This window comes from Bos taurus, chromosome 12 (assembly GCF_002263795.3).
Source record: "Bos taurus isolate L1 Dominette 01449 registration number 42190680 breed Hereford chromosome 12, ARS-UCD2.0, whole genome shotgun sequence".
Taxonomy (NCBI): Eukaryota; Metazoa; Chordata; class Mammalia; order Artiodactyla; family Bovidae; genus Bos; species Bos taurus.
In genome coordinates this window covers 8,316,483-8,341,356 of record NC_037339.1, presented here as the reverse complement: position 1 = coordinate 8,341,356, position 24,874 = coordinate 8,316,483, and the positions used below count along the sequence as shown (strand labels likewise).

Sequence of the window (24,874 nt, the reverse complement as noted above, 5' to 3'; positions counted from 1 at the left end):
GTAACGCTTCAAAGCTCGTCAGCATAATTACTTCCTTTAACATTTGAAGAGAAGAGACATTTTAGATTTAAGAAAATGTACTTATGAGTCCCAAGTGGTGCTAGTGGTAAAGAACCTGCCCACCAAGGCAGGAGACATAAGAGATGCTAGTTTGATCCCTGGGTCAGGAAGACCCCCTGGAGGAGGGCATGGCAATCCACTCCAGTATTCTTGACTGGACAACCCCAAGGACAGAGGAGCCTGGCGAGCTACAGTCCATAGAGTTGCAAAGGGTCAGACATGACCAAAGCGACTTAGCAAGCACTTGGGATAAACGCCATTGTAATTGTTTCCAATTTGGACCTTGAGTAGAGAAAAAATACTTTTAACATTATTAAAAGTATTATACTAGTCTATAAAATAACTTTACATTAATCTATGTATATTTACTGCTGTATACTTACTAATCTAAGCTTTTTACATCATTCTCCTTCTTTAGTTCAGTTCGGTTCAGTCGCTCAGTCGTGTCCGACTTTTTGCTACCCCATGGACTGCAGCACGCCAGGCTTCCCTGTCCATCACTATAGAGTTTCCTCAAGCTCATGTCCATTGAGTCTATGATGCCATTCAACCATTTCATCCTCTGTCGTCACCTTCTCCTCTTACTTTCAATCTTTCCCAGCATCGGGGTCATTTTCAAAGAGTCAGCTCTTTGCATCAGGTGGCCAAAGTATTGGAGCTTCAGCTTCAGCATCAGTTCTTCCATTCTCCTTCTTATGAGCAATCATTTCAATGTGCCATTCGTGTATCAGTCTTTCTTGTATCATTGGAAATTATGTATTGCTATTTTGAAATTGATTTTTATTTTTATGGATACTACACTGTTACAGGACTCATTCTGCTTCTTCTTTTACAAGCTAAGTCTATATTTTAAACAGCTGTATGGAGGATGTTTATAACCAAACCAGCAACCCAAATGCTGGATTGGCAGGATCTTCAGCAGAGAAAGCATTGTTCTCGAGACAGCCAATTGAGAGCGGAAGAACAAATCTCAAATAGACCTCTGAAAGTTAAAGGGCTTGGGGTATTTGTGGGATAAAACTGAGGCATGGGGGTCATGGGGAAAGGTAATATGAGATAATAAAAAGGTGAGGTAGTCATCTTTCTATGAAAGTTCAACTAAGCTACAGTCTTCTTTATGGGGCATAGTCAGAAAACGGTGGAAGCAGCATGCTCTGAGCGGGTAGTTTTGGCCCTCTGACATCAAAAGATCAGACACGCATGTATGCCCAGTTGGAGTATGGGTGGTCCCAACCAATCTTAATTGGTCTGGGATTGAACCGGACTCAAGATCCTGAAAAAAGACTGAGGCAAGCATCTTATTGTATACGCTGCATGAAGCTTGGAAGATATGCAAATTTTTACAAACTTGATCAGTTAGAGCAGGTTATAGTTCTTTATTAAGTAATTTATAGATTAGTGGATCTAAGTGATGCCTACGCTTGGTTTCAGTATTGTTGACATATGACAAACTGCGTCTGTTAAAATATACAACTGAATGAACATATCTATCAACCCCAAAGCTTCCTTGTGTGCCACTGTAATTAATGATTTCCTTTGTTATTCTCTCATTTCTAGGCATCCATCTCCTTTCTATCATAGTAGATTAGTTTGCAATTTTTACAATTTTATTTAAACTGAACCACACAGCATGAACTCATTTTTTTCTTGATGACTTTCACTCAGTTTAATTCCTTTGAAATAAACACATATTGTTGAATACATCTGAAGCTTATTTCTTTCATTGGTACCAGTAGTCAGTTGTATGAACATCCCCCTTTGTTGATCCATTCAACTATTGGTGGTCATTAGAGTTATTTCCAGTTTTTGTTAATAGAATTAACTTGCATGTGTACAAATGTCTACTTTTGTTCAATGATTACTTTGAAATAAAACAACTGGGTTATATGTTAGATATATGCTTAAATTTTTAAGACTCTTTCAAACTATTTTTCCAAATGGTTATACTGTATTAAAATCCTATAAGCACTGTATGTGAGCTCTGAATGCTCCAAATCCTCCCCTAACATGCCACACTTGGTAAAGATTTTAAATTTTATCTCTTTGTTTTATGTTAGTTTAGGTAGTCGGATTGCATTATCAATTTAATTTCAATTTCCTTAGTGTCTAATAACATTAATTAACATCTTGAACTTAAAAAAAAAATCCAAATGTCTTCTTTAACAAAGTGTTCATTCAAATGTACTGCTTTTTAAAAATTCTGCACATTGTTTAACAATGGATCTGTTTGTCTTCTTATAACTGAGTGAAAAATTCCTCCACAAGCTACTTACAAGTCTTTGTTGGATATATGTTCTGAGAATATTATATTGACTGTCCATTATCATTTAACATCATTCATTATTTCATTTTTCATTATCTTAGCAGTGTATTTTGAGGAACAAGGTTTTATTTTTATGAAGTCAAATTTGTTAATTTTTCTTGTCTTTTTTTTTTTTTGAGAAGTAATTAAGAAACATTTTCCAGACTCAAAATCACTATGATATTCTCCTGCCTAACATATAGAAATTTTAGCATTTTATTTTGTTATTTATTTCTCATTTATTTCAACTTAACTTTGAATTTGGTATTAGGAAAAGATTTACTACTTAGCTTATGGCTATTCAAGTTTTCCAGCACAATGTGTTTTAATTTTATTCTTTCACTATTGAATTGCCTTGGTAACATTTTTGAAAATGAACTGATCACATAACTGTGGGTTTCTATTCAGACTTTGACTCAGATGCTAAAGAATATGCCTGCAATGCAGGAGACCCAGATTTGATCCTTGGATCATGAAGATGCCCTGTAGGAGGAAATGACAACCCACTCCAGTATTCTTGCCTGAATAGTTCCATGGACAGAGGAGCCTGGAGGGCTATAGTCCATGGAATCTCAAAGAGTCGGACACAACAGAGTGACTAACATTCACTTTTAGATCACTTGGTTCACTGTTAAGTACATCTATGTTTACCAAAACAAACAACAACAACAAATAAAAACCCACTGTTTTGATAACTGTAAGTTGAAAGAAAATAAGTCTTGAATGTGGTGATATAATTCCTTCACTATTTTTCTTCTTCTTCAAAGCTTTGTTGGCTAACATGTGTGTGTGTGTGGTGTTAGTCACTCAGTTGTGTCTGACTGTTTGTGACCCCATGGACTGTAGCCCTCCAGGCTCCTCTGTCCATGGAATTCTCCAGGCAAGAATACTGGAGCATTTGCCATTTTCTTCTCCAGGGGATCTTCCCGATCCAGAGATTGAACCCAGGTCTCCCGCATTGCAGGCAGACTCTTTACTGACTGAGCCAGTTTAATTCTTTTTATTCTATTCAGTTTCAGAATTTGCTTCTTAATTTAGGCAAAACAAAAAACCCAATCCTTTGTCTCTTATAATCTGAAATATCTCTCTGTGTATCCAAGACCAGTCCATATCCAGATTAGGTATGGGTAGGAGAGCACTGTCATTCTCTGAAGACCTATGTGTTTTTTGTTTTGCTTCTTTTTTTAAATTTAGTTAATCAGAATTTCTGATTCAATGTTTCTTTGCTAGTTCCACAGAAAACTATGATTTTTGTTTTGTTGTACTTTTGGCTGCCATATGAAAGCAGGTGTCTTATGCAACTGTAGAAACATCTGGGCCCATGCTGTTTTACTCTTTAATACCTACTTGTTTAGACAAATTTTCTATTATTTCATGTGCTAATTTTATGCCTTATTTATTTATTTTTCAGAAATCTTTTTACTTTTCCCCAGTTTTCAAGTTGACTAATACATACAGGGAGTCCTCATTTTGCATGCTTCTGACACTCACAAATTTCACTTATCAGGGCTTAGTAATACTAGTGCCCCCAGCAACATGGTTCAAATTTCAGTTACTATGGTTTATTAACTCTGAATAGTGATATAAAGAATGAACTATGCTGCTAGCTCTTTAATTCACATACTACTACATAAATAATAGTGTCTATCATCATTAGTGAACAACCTTCATTTCCTTTCAAATCTGTCAGTGATTGGTGATTATACATTTATTCATTTCTGAAACAGACAATAAAGGAGGTAGTTGTGTGAACTCCGTGGTTCCCAGGAATAAACCCAAATGGCATTTTACACAATGGATAATCAAAAGAGGAAGTTGGCCAAAAAAGAAGTGCAGCAGAAGCATGGAAAATGATAAATGTTAAAACTTAAATCTGAATGGAATGTAAATGGAGTTGTTATAAAAGTAATAGTTTGATAATGGAAATATTGACACTGCCACCATTCCAGAAACTAGATATGCAGAAAGAAGAAGTTAATCAGAAATAAATTTCTTCCATAAAGGAGAAAAATGATTATGGCTAAAGGGTAAGATGTTTTAGAAGAGACACCATAGAAAGCTTCATACTAAAGAAACTCAGAGATAGTTCACAATATAGAAAATGAAAAGGGTAAAGTGTTGGAAGCTGATCCAAACTTACAAATGAGCATGAAAATTTGCCAAAGCATAGAAAAAATAGTTTCTCATATTATAGGTTTTGCAATGAGAATCAGAAAGTTAACAATAATCAGAATTCTTTGCATAACTTTTCCCAAAGGAGTTTTCTCAACGTTTATACTATTTGAAATTACAATGTATGAAAATATATTAACTGTTCTATTTGTATATTTTTCTGTATATTTATAATTGACCATAAGAGACTTTTAAACTTTTGACAGTACTTTGAAATGTCATAGGACTATTGTAAATTTCTCCATTGATTACTAAAATTACTTCGTATGGTTTCAGCTTGCAGTCATTTTTATAACCCTGCACTATTGTGCAAAGTAAGCATTGTCAATATTTATTCAACACAAACTTTTATTCTTTTAAACCTCTGTCGTTTATACCTATTTATTATTTTTTATGTATTTCATTTTTGCATCTTTTTCTTCTGATAGCAATTTTCAGCTCTATAGATGTTTATTTTTAAAGAATCAATCACTGATTTTGTTTTTAGTCTCTATTTCTTGTTTGTTTTTAATTTCTATAATTATTTCCTTTTTTTTCATTTTTTATCTTCCTCTTTGGGTTTTAACTATTACTCTTTTGACAAAGTTTTAAAATTACTTGTGTAATTCATTTGCTTTCAGTTTTTCTTATTTCCTAATGAAGCACCTGTTAAACTGCCTTTTACCTAGTAGAAATTTAATGAATATATTTTCAGATGTTACTGAATTAATATTTCCATTCTCTTTGCATATTCTTTTTCTTATTTTTTTTTAACTGAGGTGAGCTGAAAGTCTAAAAGTTGGGAATCTTTATAGGATCCCAGTGAATCTTAAGAAACATTAGTAGCTATTTTTTACTCATGCTTGTGACACTAACTGTATAATATTGAGAAAATCACATCACTCCTTGGATCTCAGGGTTTTTTGCAAATCTAATCTAAATGGTTGATGTAACTTCTTTTCCTCTGAAGTTGCATGTTCACTTTGAAGTCAAGAGCTGTGCTGCATATTTTAACCATAAAGTTTGCAAAGTTTTCTGGGTCCCAGTGCACACAAGGTTTTGTGTGTGTGTACCAGGACCCAATGACCCCAGAGAAACTGAGCCAGACCTCCCTTTGAGTGTTTGAGTGTCTCCTGCAGAGGCATGGGTCAGCAGTGGCCTGCTGTGGGGACAGGGGCTCTGGCTGCAGCACACCTGGGTCTTATAGTGTGGCATAAGCCCTCTTGGAGGAGGTCGCCATTAGCTCTACCATACAGTTGCTGAGCGGATGACCCACAAACTGCACAAAAATTATACCAAATAAATTCTTGCACTGTTAAGAAGGTTCTAGGACACACAACAGATTTCCCAACCTGGGGATCTGGCAAAGGGACTGAGAACCCCCAAGAAATGTGAGTTTGGAGGCCACTGGGATTTGATTGTGGAACTTCCACAGGACTGGGGAGACAGACTCTTGGAGGGCACAAACAAAACCTTGTGTGCACCAGGAGCAAGGAGAAAGAAGCAGTGACCACACAAGAGACTGACCCAGACTTGCCTATGAGTGTCCAGTAGTCTCTGGTGGAAGTGTGGGTTGACAATGGCATGCTGTGGGGTCAGGGGCACTGAACAAGTCCTTTTGAAGAAAGTTTAAAGTCTCAAGTCAAAAAACAGGGAGGGAGCACAGGCCCACTCATCAATAGAAAACTGGACTAAAGATTTACTGAGCATGGCTTGCCCATCAGAACAAGAGCCAGCTTCTCTAACAGTCAGTCTCTCCCATCAGGAAGCTTCCATAAGCCTTTTATCCTTACCCATCAGGGGGAAGATAGAATGAAAAACACAATCACAGAAATCTAACCAAACTGATCACATGGACCACAGCCTTGTCAAATTCACTCAAACTATGAGCCATGCCAGTAAAGGCCACCCAAGATAGACAGGTCATGGTTGAGAATTCTGATGAAATGTGGTCCACTGGAGAAGGGAATGGCAAACCACTTCAGTATTCTTGCCTTGAGAACTCCATAAACAGTAGGAAAAGGCAACAATATATGAAAATGAAAGATGAACTCTCCAGGTTGGTAGGTGCCCAATATGCTACTGGATAAGAGTGGAGAAATAACTCCAAAAAGAATGAAGAGATGGAGCCAAAGATAAAACAATATCCAGCTGTGGATGTGACTTGTGATGGAAGAAAAGTCTGATTCTATAAGAATAATATTGCATGAGAACCTGGAGTGCTAGGTCCATGAATCAAGGTAAATTGGGAGTGGTCAAACAAGAGACGGCAAGAGTGAACATCAACATTTTAGGAATCAGTGAACTAAAATGGACTGAAATGGGTGAATTTAATTTAGGTGTCCATTATATCTACTACTGTGGGCAAGAATCCCATAGAAGAAATGGAGTAGCCATCATAGTCAACAAAAGAACCTGAAATATAGTACTTGGATGCAGTCTCAAAAACGACAGAATGATCTCTGTTCCTGTCCAAGGCAAGCCAATCAATATCACAGTAATCCAAGCCTATGCCCCAACAAGTAATGCTAAAGAAACTGAAGTTGAATGGTTATATGAAGACCTACAAGACCTTCCATAACTAACACCAAAAATGATTTCATTTTCATAATGGGGTAGGAAGTCAAGAGATACCTGGAGTAACAGATAAATTTGACCTTGGAGTGAAAAATGAACCAGGGCAAAAGCAAACAGAGCTTCGCCAAAGACCGTACTGGTGATAGCAAACACCCTCTTCCAACAATACAAGAGGCAATTCCACAGATGAAAGTCACCAGATAGTCAATACCAAAATCAGATTGATTATATCATTTGCAGCTGAAGATGGTGAAGCTCTATACAGTCAGCAAAAGGAAGACTGGTAGCTGATTGGGACTCAGATCATGAACTCCTTATTCCAATATTCATACTTAAAATTCAATAAAGCTGGGAAAACCATTAGACATTAAGGCATGACCTAAATCAAATCCCTTATGATTATACAGTAGAAGTGACAAATGGATTCAAGGAATTAGATTTGATAGCCAGAGTGCCTGAAAAATTATGGATGGAGGTTCATGACAATGTACAGGAGGCAGTGATTAAGACCATTCCTAAGAAAAAGAAATGCAAAAGGCAAGATGGTTATCTTATAAATAGCTGAGGAAAGAAGAGATGCTAAAGACATAGAGAAGGAAAGATATATCCCTATGAATGCAGAGTTCCAAAGAATAGCAAGGAGAGATAAGAAAGCCTTCGTCAGTGATCAAGGCAAAAAAATACAGGAAACAAAAGAATGGTAAACATTAGAGATCTCTTCAAGAAAATTAGAGACACCAAGGGAACATTTCATGCAAAGAGGGACACAATAAAGGACAGAAATGCTATGGATGAACAGAAGCAAAGATATAAAGAAGAGGTGGCAAGAACCGTAACTATACAAAAAGGATCTTCATGACTCAGATAACCACAATGGTGTGATCACTCACCTAGAGTCAAACATATGGAATGTAAAGTCAAGTGGGCCTTAGGAAGCATCACTATAAACAAAGCTAGTGCAGGTGATGGAATTCCAGCTGACCTAGTTCAAACCTTCAAAGATAATGCTGTGAAAGTACTGCATTCAATATGCTAGCAAATGTGGAAAGCTCAGCAGTGATCAAAGGACTGAAAAAGGTCAGTTTTTATTCTAATCCCAAAGAATGCTCAAACTACCACACAGTTGCACTTATCTCACACGCTAGCAAAGTAATGCTCAAAATTCTCCAAGCCAGGCTTTCAGTTCAGTCACTCAGTCATGTCTGACTCTGCTACCCCATGAATTGCAGCACGCCAGGCCTCCCTGTCCATCACCATCTCCCGGAGTTCACTAAAACACGTCCATCGAGTCAGTGATGCCATCCAGCCATCTCATCCTCTGTCATCCCCTTCTCCTCCTGCCCGCAATTGCTCCCAGCATCAGAGCCTTTTCCAAAGAGTCAACCCTTCGCATGAGGTGGCCAAAGTACAGGAGTTTCAGCTTTAGCGTCATTCCTTCCAAAGAACACCCAGGACTGATCTCCTTTAGGATGGACTGCTTGGATCTCCTTGCAGTCCAAGGGACTCTCAAGAGTCTTCTCCAACACCACAGTTCAAAAGCATCAATTCGGCGCTCAGTTTTCCTCACAGTTCAACTCTCACATCCACACATGACCACTGGAAAAGCCATCGCCTTGACTAGACGGACCTTTGTTGGCAAAGTAATGTCTCTGCTTTTGAATATGCTATCTAGGTTGGTCATAACTTTCCTTCCAAGGAGTAAGTGTCTTTTTAATTTCATGTCTGAAATCACCATCTGCAGTGATTTTGGAAAGTACATAAGCTCTGAACTTCCAAACGTTCAAGTTGGATTTAGAAAAGGCAGAGGAAGTGGAGACCAAACTGCCTATATCCACTGGATCATAGAAAAAGTAAGAGAGTTCCAGAAAAACATTTACTTCTACTTTATTGACTATGCCAAAGCCTTTGTGTGGATCACAACATACTGTGGAAAATTCTTAAAGAGATGGGAATACCAGACCACCTGACCTGCTTCCTGAGAAATCTGTATAGAATTCAAGAAACAAAAAGAGTTAAAACCAAGCATGAAACAACAGATTATTTTAACACTGGGAAAGGAGTATGTCAAGGCTGTATATTGTAACCCTGTTTATTTAACTTATATGTTGAATATATCATGAAAATTCTGGACTGAATGAAGCAGTGTGTGTGAAAGTTATTCAGTCATGTCTGACACTTTGCTATACAGTCCATGGAATTCTCTAGGGCAGAATACTGGAGTGGATAGCCTTTCCCTCCTACAGGGGATTTTCCCAACCTAGGATCAAACTCAGATCTCCTGCATTGGAGCCAGATTCTTTATCAGCTGAGATGGAGCAGAAGCTGGAATCAAAATTGCCAAGAGAAATATCAATAACCTCAGATATTCAGATGACACCACGCATATGGAAGAAAATGAAGAGGACCTGAAGAGCTTATTGATGAGAGTGAAAGAGTAGAGTGAAAAAGTTGGCTTAAAACTCAGCATTCAAAAAACTAAGATCATAGCATCCAGTCCCATCACTTTATTTCAAATAGATGGGAAAACAATGGAAACAGTGACAGACTATTTTCTTGGGCTCAAAAATTACTGCAGATATGAACTTAAAAGACTCTTGTTCCTTGGAAGAAAAGTTATGACCAACTTGCTGCTGCTGCTGCTAAGTTGCTTCTGTCGTGTCCGACTCTGTGTGGCCCCATAGACAGCAGCACACCAGGCTCTCCCGTCCCTGGGATTCTCCAGGCAAGAACACTGGAGTGGGTTGCCATTTCCTTCTCCAATGCATGAAAGTGAAAAGTGAAAGTGAAGTCACTCAATGACCAACTTAGACATCATATTAAAAAGCAGAGACATTACTTTGTCCACAAAGGTCCATCTAGTCGAAGCTATGGTTTTTCCAGGAGTCATGTTTGGATGTGAGAGTTGGACTCTAAAGAAGGGTGAGTGCCAAAGAATTGATGCTTCTGAAATGTGGTGTTGGAGAAGACTCTCGAGAGTTCCTTGGAATGCAAGGAGATCCAACTAGTCAATCCTAAAGGAAATCAGTACTGAATATTCATTGGAAGGACAGATGCTACAGCTGAAAGTCCAATACTTTGACCACCTGTTGGGAAGTGCTTACTCTTTGGAACAGACCCTGATGCTGGGAGGGATTGAAGGCAGAAGGACAAGGGGACAATAGAGGATGAGATGGTTGGATGGCATCACTAACTCAATGGATGAGTTTTAGCAAGCACCAGGAATTGGTGATGGACATAGAGGCCTGACATGCTACAGTCCATGGGGTTGCAAAGAATCATACATGACTGAGCATGTGAACTGAACTGAATATAAATTATTCAATAGTGTAATTCTTTCCCCCTGAAGTTACATGTTCACTTTGAAGTCAAGAACTGTGCAACATCATTTAACCATATTTTTTAGAGTTAAACATCAGTTTTAATTCCTCTGAAACATACGGTTAATTTTCTAGATTTTTATTCTTTCATATCACCAATCTTTAATTTCCCCTTTATGTTAGAAAAATGCTTTGGAATTAAATGTACTCCCTTTGAGAAGTTTGCAGTCAGTATTTCATAGAAGAAACAGAAAACATTTTAGGTATTTCCCTTGAAAGGAAATCAATATATGGGACTTAAAAGCACTAGAAGTGTAGACAAAAGAGGTCAGAGTCATAGAGCTGCACTTCACAGGTGAGAATGCCCCTCTGCTACTGCATTGACTGCAGCAGCTCTGCGTCTGGATGGTCTCAGAGTCTGCAATGCTGAGTCTGAATGCCTTAACTACTCATTTCTCCTGGCTGTGTTACTTAAAGATCCAGCAGCAAGGTGGACTCCCACTCTTCCTGTCTTCAGTAAACTAGCGAAATAAATAAGTGAATTAATCGATTTATTTTCAGAACCTTAGCTCCAATAGATACTAAGAAACATAGCTTTTATAGTTCCCTTCTTCCCTAAATAGCCGAAAGCAGAATGAGAAAACTTAATGTATTTGTTACGCAATTGTATCTAACAAGATTGTCAAATAAACAGGGAGGCTTTATTCCATTGTATATGGCTAATTTGTTTGAAAATTTCAGTGGGCATGTCTTTAAAATATAAAAAGGAAAATAGTTCAGAAGGTAACTAGCAGTGGGAAAAGACAGCCTTAGTGAATTGATTAATATCTCAACTATATATACATATATGTATGTATATACATATGGATTTTACAGATGAGTGTGCTTTTAAGATGATTGACAGTCAGTGGATATAAATTCAAGTATAGTATTTCATAATTATCCACAAAAGTCTAGTGGCTGGATATAGCTCAGAATTTAGTACTTAGAGCTTGTATCAATAGAAATGTTATTGAAAGAATTTTTGCTGGATCTTACTTTAACTCAACTAACATGATTAGAATTTGAAAGGGAAGATTTGTAATTTTCTCAACTATATTGGTTATTTATAGTGGCGATTTTTTTTAAGAACACACAAAAAAGTCTTAAACATAATCTGAATAATCAGTGGGCATTATGTTTTGGGTTTTGGAACTGGGAGCATAGCCAATTGGGGTGGAATTTTAATAACTGCTTTGCTACTTTTACTGTTTACTTTAAGCAAATTTTTCATAAAAAGAGCTGGATTGACAGTCTCTGTGATCAAAGTCCTCTTTTTATCAACTGAACAGATACAGCACAGGGAGTAAAAATTTCCCATCAGCCCGAACCACCACTCTGGAGATTTTACCTATGAAGGATGAGAGGCGATTTCAAGCTTTGCTTTTGTCTTTTTTTCCTGGGAGGATTCCTCATTCAGTGGCACTCACACAGGCAAAAATGTTTTTTGAATTAACAATGCCAGATAGATTTCATTTGCTTTGAGCATTTTTTCCATTACAACTTAACATATCATATTTGGGAAATATTTCAGAATGAATTTTATATTTTAAACTTAATAATATGTTTATAAGCTTATGTTTTCATTTTGCTAATTAATGAAGTCAAGAAAATTTAGGTACTTCTCTAAAATCAAAGGCAAATTAATTGTAGTGCTCAAGTAAATATTAATAGATTCTGATCATATAATGCAATAGCAAGCAAGAGAATTGGCAATGGGTTTGTAGTATCTTATCATGTTTGTACACCACATTTAATCTGATCATCAAAACCACTATAATAAGAGTCTTAAGGTGAATCAGATAAGAAACTAACATTCAAAGGATCAAAGGAATCATGTTATATATATGTGTGTATATACGTATATATATATATATATTTCATTACTAACAAAGATGTGGAATGTTATTTTGTAATTTTTAAGAAACAAATTTTTGAATTTAGAGTGTATTTTACTGCTGATGACCTGTCACAATTAATTGATAGCATATATTATTTCTCAGTAGCAAGGAAAGCATCACTTACCACACATGGTGTTTGATTAGATTACATGAAATGCAAAGACTAGCATTACTTTCATTCTATAGACAAAGAAAATGAGGGTAAAAGAAAGGAAGCAAGTTTTTTCAAGCAATTTCTGCAAATTAAGAAATCATATGGCCTGAATCTGGGTTAATCTAGGTTAATCTAATTCTAAGTCCCTCCTTATACAAACATGATTAAGAATACTGAGTGTGACAAAAAAGTCAAAATAAAATTGGAGAAATTCAAAATAGGTATAACTACAATGCAATGCAGGAGACCCCAGTTCGATTCCTGGGTTGGGAAGATCCCCTGGAGAAGGGAAAGGCTACCCATTCCAGTATTCTGGCCTGGAGAATTCCATGGACTGTATAGTCCATGGGGTCACAAAGAGTTGGACATGATTGAGTGACTTTCACTTTCACAACCCTAATATGCTGCAGATAAAGCTGCATGAGGCCAGACAAAATTACTGATTTTTAAAGTTTGAGATATGTATATATGTGTATATATATATAAATGATTATGTAGATTTTGACTGTATATACATGTATGAAGAGACTTGAAGAGATTTACTCCTTTAATCAGGGTGCATTAGAGTAGGAGTCAAAATTCACCATTTAGAACCAGATACTAATAATTATTTTAGGACAAATGCTTATACTATGATTTTTCAGCATTTGTAATATACATAGATATTATTCTCCTGAAAAAGTAGTTTAGAGATGATGGGGGTATTTTTTTTCTAAGTCTTCTGCACTTGTCAGAATGTTTCTGAATAATTTCAAACATATAATACTGTAAGTATTAGTTGTACAGTAATGCAGGGAGGATGATAGCGAAGGTAGAGATCCAAGACATCCTAAATTCTATACAATAAAAATAAATTTAAATATTATATCTACTCTAAGGGATAATACTAGAAGAGGTATATAGTGCATTGGGTACAGCAAGACAAAGACAGAAGCCTGGGAATGCCCATATTTTAATATTTGTGAAACTCTGATTCATGCTGTCCCCACTGAATATCATCATCTCCTTGGGGATAATGCCCTGTTGTGACTCTATAAATCCCACTGTTACTCTAACTCCTAGAAGAATGCCTGTCAGCACTGTTACTGTTTGCCTATCAAATGGATTAATTAATTAAGATAGGTACTTTTGAAACTCTAGTATTAAGCATATAAAGCACAGCCACTCCCAGGGTACAAAGTACCAAGTAGAAATGCTTCGCAGCATACTTTGAAACAATCAACTCCTTTGAGCAGTACTGTTAGATGACAGAGACTTCCAGGGTGCGAGTCTCAAAGACACTGAAGGTACCTTTATATTAAGGTTTTTGTATGGAATCTGTTCAGTTGAGATAAACACATTTCTTAAACAAGTTCCTATTCAACTAATATTCACTGAGTTCCTAAAGCATGTGGCAAGCACTTGGCAAGCTTTTGGTACAGTGTACAAAAAAAATCACACACAACACTTGAAAGTGAAAAGTGAAAGTGTTAGTTGCTCAGTCATGTCCAACTCTTTGCAACCCCATGGACCACCGGGCTCCTGTGTCCATGGGATTTCCCCGGCAAGAATACTGGAGTGGGTTGCCATTTCCTTCTCGGAAGCACCTACACACATCAGCTGTAAACTTTAAAGTCAAATGGGGATCACAGATTAGCTAAACTTTTGTGACTTCACTTTTCTTTCTTTCTTTTTTTTTTTAAAACCGATTGTTAATTTAGGCATCTGAGGTGGGGCATCCCACCTCCAGCTTCTGCTTTTGCAGACCAAGGGGTCACCCGCAGGTAGGGTAGGATGGGGTGAGGCTGGCTGTGAAACGCAGAACTCCGGTGGTGGAGGGAACTGGTGGGGCCTAGAGACAAATAGGGGTCCCAGGACAATGAGGACCCGTTGAACAGCCCGGAGGCCCCCTCCGGATAGTGATCAGGAATGCCCAGCAGCCCTGAAACTGGCACGCGGGTCCTTGCCCTGTTCCCCGAGTTCCAAGGAATGTACCCACAGCCAGCAGGGGTGTGGTTGGCCAGGGCCGCTTCCCATCACCCCTAACTGCTGTTTATTCCTTGGAGTCTGGTGCACATGCAAGGCCAGGTCTCCTCTGTCCTTCCCCTGGGTCTCAGTCCCGTGGCCAGAAGCTCGGCCAGACAGGGTGGCTCAAGGCCTGAGAGGACGCGAGGCTGAGGTCCAAGGTCCGGAGTCCTTCCGACTTGGGCTTTGGTGGGTGGTGGGGAACTGGAAGCGGTTCTGACCAACAGGTCCACGTGGGAGGCAGTCCAGGCCCGGGACCCAGAGCAGGTGGATGCTCAACCTCTCATAGGTGTCCTCGCACCGAAAGGCTGCTTTTCATTGGCTCGGGTGCCTCCGCGGGGCCTTGGCTGCTGTGAAAGTAGGGAATGAACTCAGGCTTCTCTTTCTCCATTTGAGCAGTGGCATGGAGACCAGACCCACGTTCTGGAAATTATCCCTGAGCACGAAGCAGGCCTGCCTTCCAGCCAGGACCACGGTAAGGAGCCCATCTGCCTGGCTTCACCTTCTCTGTTCTCGAGGTCGGGTGAAACAAGGAACGCGTTTAAAGCAGGAAAATTAACTTCGCAAGTAAACCAGATTTCTTTCGAGGTTATAGATAGATCATATAGATTGTATAGGGCTTAGCTGGTGGCTCAGAGGGTCAACAATCTGCCTTTAATGCAGGAGACCTGGGTTGGATCCCTGGGTTGGGAAGATCCCCTGGAGAAGGGAATGACAATCCACTCCAGTATTCTTGCTGGAGAATCATATGGACAGAGAAGCCTGGTGGGCTACAGTTCATGGGGTCACAAAGAGTCTGATGTAACTGAGTGACTAACACTTTCACTTTCTCATAGATTATATGAAGCTTTTATATATATATTCACCAGTAATGTTAAAGGTATACTCTAGAAGATATGTTTCTGGAGCAATCTGAAGACTATTTACACTGAATATAGAATTTGGAAAAAAAAAAAAAATTGGGGTTGACAGTTTTTTTTTGTTGTTGTTATTGTTTTTCTTCTACCATTTGAAATTTCTTTTTTTTTTAAATTTTATTTTATTTTTAAACTTTACATAATTGTATTAGTTTTGCCAAATATCAAAATGAATCCACCACAGGTATACATGTGTTCCCCATCCTGAACCCTCCTCCCTCCCCATACCATCCCTCTGGGTCGTCCCAGTGCACTAGCCCCAAGCATCCAGGATCGTGCATCGAACCTGGACTGGCATCTCGTTGCATACATGATATGTTACATGTTTCAATGCTATTCTCCCAAATCTTCCCACCCTCTCCCTCTCCCTCTCCCTCAGAGTCCATAAGACTGTTCTATACATCACTGTCTCTTTTGCTGTCTCGTACACAGGGTTATTGTTACCATCTTTCTAAATTCCATATATATGCGTTAGTATACTGTATTTATGTTTTTCCTTCTGGCTTACTTCACTCTGTATAATAGGCTCCAGTTTCATCCACCTCATTAGAACTGATTCAAATGTATTCTTTTTAATGGCTGAGTAATACTCCATTGTGTATATGTACCACAGCTTTCTTATCCATTCATCTGCTGATGGACATCTAGGTTGCTTCCATGTCCTGGCTATTATAAACAGTGCTGCGATGAACATTGGGGTACATGTGTCTCTTTCAATTCTGGTTTCCTCAGTGTGTATGCCCAGCAGTGGGATTGCTGGATCATAAGGCAGTTCTATTTCCAGTTTATTAAGGAATCTCTACACTGTTCTCCATAGTGGCTGTACTAGTTTGCATTCCCACCAACAGTGTAAGAGGGTTCCCTTTTCTCCACACCCTCTCCAGCATTTATTATTTGTAGACTTTTGGATCGCAGCCATTCTGACTGGTGAGAGATGGTACCTCATAGTGGTTTTGATTTGCATTTCTCTGATAATGAGTGATGTTGAGCATCTTTTCATGTGTTTGTTAGCCATCTGTATGTCTTCTTTGGAGAAATGTCTATTTAGTTCTTTGGCCCATTTTTTGATTGGGTCATTTATTTTTCTGGAGTTGAGCTGTAGGAGTTGCTTGTATATTTTTGAGATTAGTTGTTTGTCAGTTGCTTCATTTGCTATTATTTTCTCCCATTCTGAAGGCTATCTTTTCACCTTGCTAATAGTTTCCTTTGATGTGCAGAAGCTTTTAAGGTTAATTAGGTCCCATTTGTTTATTTTTGCTTTTATTTCCAATATTCTGGGAGGTGGGTCATAGAGGATCCTGCTGTGATAGAAGGAACATACCTCAACATAATAAAAGCTATATATGACAAACCCACAGCAAACATTATCCTCAATGGTGAAAAATTGAAAGCATTTCCTCTAAAGTCAGGAACAAGACAAGGGTGCCCACTTTCACCATTACTATTCAACATAGTTTTGGAAGTTTTGGCCGCAGCAATCAGAGCAGAAAAAGAAATAAAAGGAATCCAAATTGGAAAAGAAGAAGTAAAACTCTCACTATTTGCAGATGACATGATCCTCTACATAGAAAACCCGAAAGACTCCACCAGAAAATTACTAGAACTAATCAATGACTATAGTAAAGTTGCAGGATATAAAATCAACACACAGAAATCCCTTGCATTCCTATACACTAATAATGAGAAAACTGAAAGAGAAATTAAGGAAACAATTCCATTCACCATTGCAATGGAAAGAATAAAATACTTAGGAATATATCTACCTAAAGAAACTAAAGACCTATATATAGAAAACTATAAAACACTGGTGAAAGAAATCAAAGAGGACACTAATAGGTGGAGGAATATACCATGTTCATGGATTGGAAGAATCAATATAGTGAAAAATGAGTATACTACCCAAAGCAATTTATAGATTCAATGCAATCCCTATCAAGCTACCAACGGTATTCTTCACAGAGCTAGAACAAATAATTTCACAATTTGTATGGAAATACAAAAAACCTCGAATAGCCAAAGCGATCTTGAGAAAGAAGAATGGAACTGGAGGAATCAACCTACCTGACTTCAGGCTCTACTATAAAGCCACAGTTATCAAGACAGTATGGTACTGGCACAAAGACAGAAATATAGATCAATGGAACAAAATAGAAAGCCCAGAGATAAATCCAGGCACATATGGACACCTTATCTTTGACAAAGGAGGCAAAAATATACAATGGATTAAAGACAATCTCTTTAACAAGTGGTGCTGGGAAAACTGGTCAACCACTCGTAAAAGAATGAATCTAGAACACTTTCTAATACCATACACAAAAATAAACTCAAAATGGATTAAAGATCTAAACGTAAGACCAGAAACTATAAAACTCCTAGAGGAGAACATAGGCAAAACACTCTCTGACATTTGAAATTTCTTGTACCACTTTTTTGACCTCCACTGTTTGAAGAATGATGCTGTATTTCTAATGGTTTTCCTTTGTGACATTTTTTCAGATTCTTTTTTTTTTTTTTTTGTCTTTAGTTTTCAGAAGTTTAATTATAATGCATATTAGCATGGATTCCTTTGGGTTTACTCAGTTTAAGGTCCATCATAACTTGTTGGGCTTCCCCTGTGGCTCAGTGGTAAAGAATCTGCTTGCAAGGCAAGAGATTCTGGTTTGATCCCTGGGTCCGGAAAATTCCCCTGTAGGAGGGCATAGCAACCCACTCCAGTATTCTTTCCTAGAGAATCCTGTGGACTGAGGAGCCTGGAAGGCTACAGTCCATAGAGTCACAAAGAGGTTAACAGGATTGAAGTGACTGAGCATGCATAATTTATTAGAATTTTAACTTTGAATATCCTGCTATGTTTCAGATGTTTTCAGCCATTATTTGGGTACTTTTTCTGCCCTGTAGGTTTTCTTCTTTCTAAGACCTTGAAGACATACATGTTCTGATTTTGTTGCAGTTCCAAACATCCCTAAGTCTTTGTTCATTTTTTTTTTTAATTTAAGTGTATTTACTCTCTCATTCAGATTGGATAATATCTATTATTTATTTATTTTTTCTTTTTTTAATTTAATTTTATTTTTAAACTTTACATAATTGTATTAGTTTTGGCAAACATCAAAATGAATCCATCACAGGTATACATGTGCTCCCCCTCCCGAACCCTCCTCCCTCCTCCCTCCCCATACCATCCCTCCAGGTCGTCCCAGTGCACCAGCCCCAAGCATCCAGTATCGTGCATTGAACCTGGACTGGCATCTCATTTCATACATGATATTTTACATGTTTCAATGCCATTCTCCCAAATCTTCCCACTCTCTCCCTCTCCCACAGAGTCCATAAGACTGTTCCATACATCAGCGTCACTTTTGCTGTCTCGTACACAGGGTTATTGTTATCATCGTTCTAAATTCCATATATATGCGTTAGTATACTGTATTGGTGTTTTTCCTTCTGGCTTACTTCACTCTATTATTTAGTCTTCCACTCACTTCCTTCTGTCTGCTCCATTCTGATGTTAACCCTGTCTACTGAATTTTTGTTGTTGTATTCTTGAGTTTTAAAGTTTTTATTTGGTTCTACTCATATCTTCTATGTCTTTGAACAGACTTGCTGAAGCTTTCTGTTTTTTCATTTGTTTCCATTGTATTCGTAATTGCTAATTGAAGCATTTTTATCATGGTTGTTAAAAATCTAATTTTAAATTGGATTTAGGTTTTAAATTAGATTTAACATCTGTGCCATCTTGATGTTGACATCTGTTGATTTTTTTTTTCTCATTTAAATTGAGGTTTTCCTGACTCTTAGTATGATGAAAGATTTATCAGTTGAATCCTGGCCATTTTTATATTTTATCTGAGACTCTGAATCTTCTATAAAACTTCTATTTTAGGTGGCTTTCTTTAATGATTCTCTGGCAGGGGAAAGAGGGATTTCACCTCATTATTTCCAGGTGAATGTAGAAATCTGAGTTTCCTACTCAGTCCCTGGTGACATCTGAAATGGGGAGAAGGGGTTTCTAGTTAATGCAGAAGGGAGGGCTGAAAGTCCACGTCACTGCCATGGTCCCCACCAATGGTGCTGTAAGCAAGCTCATGATGAGCCATCAGGAATGAAATTGCTAACCCTCTACTTGGCATTGCCTCCCACCATCTATGCAGGGGTATTGGTATGTGCTGCCCCAGGCTCTCCAGGGTGGAAGTTTGGGCTCTGTAATCAGTTGTTGCTAGTATAGTGAGTGTGGGGCTCGTGTTTTCTGTTTTACTCCAATAGATTAGACTGGTTGTTGTCTATAAGTTTTCTGCCTTGTTAGGTTGTCCCTTTCATTGTTTGTTTGTTTGTTTGTTTGTTTTAACCTAGAGAGAGCACATTTTTGTTGGCTTTTTAGTGTGTGTGCTTATTCGTATTTCCAGACTGCTAGCTTTTTCAGTTCCCAGTTTTGCATATAAGAGACAAAAGACAAAAAGGAATTGGTCAATGTGTGATCATGTAGTTCCTCAGGTCCCAGTTTGCCTGATGGTCTGCCTTTTTAAAATTTTTATACTTTGAAGAATATTTTTATTTTGTTTTATTATAATCCCTATTGTTTTTAGTTGTGCTAGGCAGGAGGAGTAGTGAGAATTATATTCCATCTTACACTTCTTGAAAGTGAAAGATGGAGTATACTATGATCGTAATTGTGATAATGATGATGATGATTTTTGGTTTTACTCTCATATTTAATGCTTTTTGGATTATCCCTTATTTGATGAATTGCTTGTGATGCTTCTAGGCTGATTTTCCCTGTTTCTTGACTTTATTTTTGACTTAGAAATTTCCTACTTGCAACTTTTTTGACCTTTGGTGGAATTAAAATACTTTGGAATTGTCCATTTTTCTAGATTATTGATTGAACAATTTGACAAGTCAGAATATATTTCTACTATATACTGTTAAAACTATTTTATATGCTATTTTATTGTACATGCTGCATATATTTTCAGAAGGATTTTATAAATTTCATTCCTAATGTTTATATAAATATTTATGACTTTGTTTTTATTATAATACCTACATTTTATTTGCTAATTTAGAAACATTTTTGTCTACAGTGTTTTATTTGTAAGTAATAGGCAGCATGTGATAACAGAAGCACTGTTGTAGAACAGAGCTGAATCAAGTTCTGAATTGAAGTCAATTTTGCCACCAATTTAATATCTTAATATCTGTCATGAACAAAACCTCACACCTTATCTATTCTCTAGCATCTTTATCTTTAACATGTCCACGGGATTGCCCAAAAAAGAACACTGGTGTGGCTTGCCATTTCCTCCTCCAGGAAATCTTCCTGACTCAGGGATCAAACCCACGTCTCCTGTGCCTCCTGCATTGGCAGGTGGATTCTTTACCACTGAGCCATCTGGAAAGCCCCAAACCTTCAGACAATAAGGTTATTTGATCTAAAACTACAGCAAAATGACAAAGCAAAATTATTTTTAGAAACCTAAGGAACTATGCTTTAACTGTATTTCTGAATCATATGAAAAATAAAACAGAGACCTATTAACTCCAACAGCACTTATAGAATATTTCTGTCTTTGTCAAGTTTGTAGTTAATTTTCATTGTGGATTTTCCTTTGACATATATGTCCTTTATTACTTTAAATATTTTTATTATTTTTAGAAGAATAGCTGTTTAAATGGTTATATTTGAAGCATTATCTTTTGCATTTCCTTTTTTTTCTTTTATTTATTTTTAATTGGTAGGTAAGTGCTTTACAATATTATGTTGGTTTCTGCCATATGTTAACCTGAATCAGCCATAGGTATACATATGTCCCCTCCCTCTCTAACCTCCCTCCCACCTCCCAACCCAACTCATCTGTCTAGGTAAGCGGTGTAGATATACTCAGCCATAAAAAGAAATACATTTGAGTCAATTCTAATGAGTGGATGAACCTAGAGCTTATTACATAGACTGAAGTTAAGTCGGAAAGAGAAAAAAGAAATACCATATACGAACACATATATATGGAATCTAGGAAGATGGGACTGGTGGACCTGTTTGCAGGGCAGCAGTGCAGATGCAGACATAGAGAACAGACTTGTGGACCCAGTGAGGGAAGTAGAGGGTGGGACGAGTTGAGAGAGAAGCATGGAAACAGATACACTGCCATCTGTAAAATTAAATAGCCAGTGGGAATTTCCTGTATGATACAGGGAGCTCAAATCCACTGTTCTGAAGTGCTATGTCTTTACAAATTTTGGTACACAGTGGAGAGATTTCTTCCAGCCTAGCTTACATTTTTATTACTGCTAGGTGCAATCAGTCAATCCATTTGAAATCCCAGTTATCAGATTCCCCCACTTAGGTCTTGACTATGCCCAAATATTGTTATTTTAATTTTCCTTTTCTTCTCTGATATAGGTCTAGATACCTAAGAGTAGTCAATTGTTATTCCATTTTATTTATTTGTGGTCTAGAATAATTATATCTGTTTTTGAAGAGAATATGTCTCACTGCTTGTCACGAATTTAAAATAAAAGATTAGCTTAAGAAAAGCAATATGCTTATGTGCTTTTATATCATTAGATCATGTTTAGGAACCTTTGGTCAGTACTGCCTGCCCCTTTGTATCTTATAATTGTGAAAAATGTGAACTAATCTTTAAATGACTGGGCAAAATTGATGGATTTAGCTTTTATTTATAGATATACTTTCTGTGTAAGTTCTACATAATTAAATTATTTTTGAATGAAATAGAATTTCAGTGAAATTTTATTCTATTATACACACATTATTTATTACACAGATTGTTCTAAGCTCTAAACCAAAGCTTTGGACATGTTCAATGTAAGTATTATAAGTTGCCAAGAGTAAACCCAGAAGAGCAAGAGGAGAAGGGAATGACAGAGGATGAGATGGTTGGATGGCATCACTGACTGGATGAACATGAGCAGGCTCCGGGAGTTGGTGATGGACAGGGAATCCTGGCGTGCTACAGTCCATGGTGTTGCAAATAGTCAGACATGACTGAGAGACTGAAATGAACTGAACTGAAACCCAAAAGAACACCTAAATTTATTTGGATATCTCTGAGGGAGGCTGTGAGCAGGGGACGCTCCTAGGGAGAAGTAAAATATAAGTTAATACTTGAAGAGTAAATTGGGATTATTGAAATAGGGGAGCAGGTGATGAGCTCACAACTGTCACAACTGTTTCTTCATCTGCAGAAACATTATCCTCATCAAAATCATGGGTGTCTGAAGGTTAGAAGAGTCACTTTTCTCTTACTACATATTTCCAAACCACAGTGCGATCCTTGTTTCCTAATAATTCCTACCTCTATGAAACACTTAACGTGGGGTATGCAAATATTTCCCATAAATAAAAACTCCTTATCTCCCGTAAATAAAAATTCCTTATCTCCCGTAAATAAAACTCCTCTAAGGCACGGGATTCTAGGAGACATTCTAATCTATCATCTGAACACATGATTACACACTAAGAAGTCTAATCCATGAAAACAAGTTGCTCTGAAGAATGAAATCATTGCCCTTAAACTAATCAGAGCTATATTCTCCAGGAAGGAAAGCACTCTTGAAAGGGTTAATGTGTGGAGGAGCTACTCAAGACTGATCACAAAGGATAGTCCATTTCAAGATGCTACAAATACCCTTCCTTTCTTCTCCTCAACAGTTTCTTCTTAATTTAGTGATATTTAAAATAATTTCATCTTCAGTTTTGTTCTTCAGAATTTGGACATGGTTTTATTTTTCCCCTTAATTGTATTTTATTAGAGAAAAAAAAAAGAACATTTTATATGCTTTTTTTCTACAGGAATGATTCTTTTGAGAACTTTACCGATCTCTTTTTTTGTTGTTGTTTTGATTCTGACTCATTAGTTTCTCAATAACTTCTTTTTAGTAAGCTGCCTCATTTATAGAATCTTGTAAATGTCAACAACATCAACTACACAAATACCTTTGAACTCCTTTAGGACCTCCTTTTCTATAGTTGGTTCTGATTGCTAAGCTAACTTTGCATTGATCTGTTTTCCCTTCCTTTTAAACTCCCTCTTCTGCTAGTCACTACCTCTGTTTACCCACTCAGCTACTAACTCCCTTTCACTTTAAACTTCTTTTTATTAGGACTCATGCAGAGTCTGCCATGTTCTCATGCTGTCTCTCAGTAGCTGGCCTCTCAGAGCTTCAGATTATTGATCATTCTGCACATCAGAAATTAAGTTAAAATTCCTCTGCTTCACTGTGCTATTATTCATGTTAGGTTTCAATTCAGCATTTCCAACTGTGTTTCACTATATGGAAAGTATTATCTATATTAATTTGTGGACTATTTATTAGTAACTAATATACTTAAAATGAGCCCATAGAGTTTAAGTGTTCAACTAGTCTTGAATATATCACTGTATAATTTAAAGATTAGGATATATTCAGAAATGTTAAGTGATTTGAAGTAAGTTTGAGTAGTGAAAGTTTGTGAAAAGATAGAAAATACATCAGGTTTTGTAACTCCTGATTTAAAAAGTTTTTCAGTTTACTATAATATATCAGTACATGTATTTAATGAGTGTGGCCATGAAATTAAAAGACGCTTACTCCTTGGGAGGAAAGTTATGACCAACCTAGATAGCATTTTCAAAAGCAGAGACATTACTTCGCCAACAAAGGTCCGTCTAGTCAAGGCTATGGTTTTTCCAGTGGTCATGTATGGATGTGAGAGTTGGAGTGTGAAGAAGGCTGAGCACCAAAGAATTGATGCTTTTGAACTGTGGTGTTGCAGAAGACTCTTGAGAGTCCCTTGGACTGCACGGAGATCCAACCAGTCCATTTGAAAGGAGATCCGTCCTGGGTGTTCTTTGGAAGGAATGATGCTAAAGCTGAAACTCCAGTACTTTGGCCACCTCATGTAAAGAGTTAACACATTGGAAAAGACTCTGATGCTGGGAGGGATTAGGGGCAGGAGGAAAAGGGGACAACAGAGGATGAGATGGCTGGATGGCATCACTGACTCGATGGACGTAAGTTTGAGTGAACTCCGGGAGTTGGTGATGGACAGGGAGGCCTGGCACGCTGCAATTCATTGGTTCGCAAAGAGTCGGACACGACTGAGCGACTGAACTGAACTGAACTGACCACTGTTTTATAATATAAGTATTTAAAGCTTTTGTATCCATACAGTCATTGTTTAAACAGAAAAAATATTTAGATTTTGGTATTATCCCTCTAACAGTAGTCCTATGATACAATGAAAGCTGTACTTTCATTTTCAAATAGTACCTCAATATCAGACAATATTAGTAATAGGTTACTGATATGTATGGGCTTTCCAGGTAGCACAGTGGTAACGAATACACTTGCCAGTGCAGAAGACACAAGAGGCATGAGTGTGATCCCTGGGTTGGGAAGATCCCCTGGAGTAAGAAATGGCAACCTACTCCAGTATTCTTGCTTGGAAAATT

The 24,874-nt window shown here is 37.5% G+C and overlaps 1 long non-coding RNA gene across 2 annotated transcripts in view; it reads left to right on the top strand.

Moving 5' to 3' along the window:
* The window catches only part of LOC112449117 (uncharacterized), a 146,003-nt gene that overhangs the window by 69,426 nt on the left and 51,703 nt on the right, over nucleotides 1-24,874 (top strand). The window contains exon 3 of one of the 2 annotated variants that reach the window (XR_003037609.2): nucleotides 14,905-14,980. This is a non-coding gene — a long non-coding RNA (uncharacterized lncRNA). Of the gene's footprint in view, nucleotides 1-14,901; nucleotides 14,981-24,874 lie in introns of both variants that reach the window. The other variant, XR_009496653.1, reaches the window with a different exon arrangement.